Below are 1,922 nucleotides of genomic sequence, written 5' to 3'. Positions count from 1 at the left end.
ACAAATTTCATCCCTTAGCACCTGTTAGGGAGGGAGGAGTGAATTTTTGAAAAAACGAAGAGATTGAAAACAAAAATTTTTTTCAAATGAATTCTCCAAAGTGCGGAGATTGAAAAAAAAAATTTTTTTTCAATTCAAAAATTCATTCCTCCGATCCTAAATGCGACTAAGTGATGAAATTTGTGCCAACGTGTTGAGCATTTTATACTCAATACGTGACACAAATTTCATCCCTTAGTCGCAGTTAGGATCGGAGGAATGAATTTTTGAATTGAAAAAAAATTTTTTTTTCAATTCAAAAATTCATTCCTCCGATCCTAACTGCGACTAAGGGACGAAATTTGTGCCATCGTGTTGAGCATTTAATATCCAATGAGTGATACGAATACCATCCCTTAGCGCCTGTTAGGGAGGGAGGAGTGAATTTTTTAAAGTGCGAAGAGATGGAAAAAAAAATTCAATTCAAAAATTCATTCCTCCGATCCTAACTGCGACTAAGGGATGAAATTTGTGCCAACGTGTTGAGCATTTAATATACAATGAGTGATACGAATACCATCCCTTAGCGCCTGTTAGGGAGGGAGGAGTATATTTTCGAAAGAGCTAAGAGAATGAAAAAAAAATTTTGTTTCAAATGAATTCTCCAAAGTGCGGAGATTGAAAAAAATTTTTTTTTTCCATTCAAAAATTCATTCCTCCGACCCTAACTGCGACTAAGGGATGAAATTTGTGCCAACGTGTTGAGCATTTAATACTCAATAAGTGACACAAATTTCATCCCTTAGGGCCAGTTAGGGAGGGAGGAGTGAATTTTTTAAAGTGCGAAGAGATGGAAAAAAAAATTTTTTTTCAATTCACAAATTCATTCCTCCCACCCTAATTGCGACTAAGGGATGAAATTTGTGCCAACGTGTTGAGCATTTAATACACAATGAGTGACACAAATTTCATCCCTTAGCGCCTGTTAGGGAGGGAGGAGTAAATTTTTGAAAGAGCGAAGAGATTGAAAAAAAAATTTTTTTTCAAATGAATTCTCCAAAGTGCGGAGATTGAAAAAAAATTTTTTTTTTCAATTCAAAAATTCATTCCTCCGACCCTAACTGCGACTAAGGGATGAAATTTGTGCCAACGTGTTGAGCATTTAATACTCAATAAGTGACACAAATTTCATCCCTTAGCGCCTGTTAGGGAGAGAGGAGTATCCCTTAGGGCCAGTTAGGGAGAGAGGAGTGAATTTTTTTAAGTGCGAAGAGATGGAAAAAAAAAATTTTCAATTCAAAAATTCATTCCTCCGACCCTAACTGCGACTAAGGGATGAAATTTGTGCCAACGTGTTGAGCATTTAATACTCAATAAGTGACACAAATTTCATCCCTTAGCACCTGTTAGGGAGGGAGGAGTGAATTTTTGAAAGAGCGAAGAGATTGAAAAAAAAATTGTTTTCCAAGTGAATTCTCCAATGGGCGGAGATTGAAAAAAAATTTTTTTTTCTCAATTAAAATATTTATTCCTCCGACCCTGAGTGCGACTAAGGGATGAATTTTGTGCCAACGTGTTGAGCATTTTATACTTAATGCGTGATACAAATTTCATCCCTTAGCGCCTAATAGGGATGAAATTTGTGCCAACGTGTTGAGCATTTTATACTTAATGCGTGATACAAATTTCATCCCTTAGCGCCTGTTAGGGAGGGAGGAGTGAATTTTTTAAAGTGCGAAGAGATGGAAAAAAAAATTCAATTCAAAAATTCATTCCTTTGACCCTAACTGCGACTAAGGGATGAAATTTGTGCCAACGTGTTGAGCATTTTATACTTAATGCGTGATACAAATTTCATCCCTTAGCGCCTGTTAGGGAGGGAGGAGTAAATTTTCGAAAGAGCGAAGAGATTGAAAAAAAAATTTGTTTTCAAATGAATTCTC

Source organism: Diachasma alloeum, unplaced genomic scaffold (assembly GCF_001412515.2).
Source record: "Diachasma alloeum isolate Michigan unplaced genomic scaffold, Dall2.0 Dall_scaffold_00204, whole genome shotgun sequence".
Lineage (NCBI taxonomy): Eukaryota > Metazoa > Arthropoda > Insecta > Hymenoptera > Braconidae > Diachasma > Diachasma alloeum.
This window is presented reverse-complemented; position numbering follows the sequence as displayed.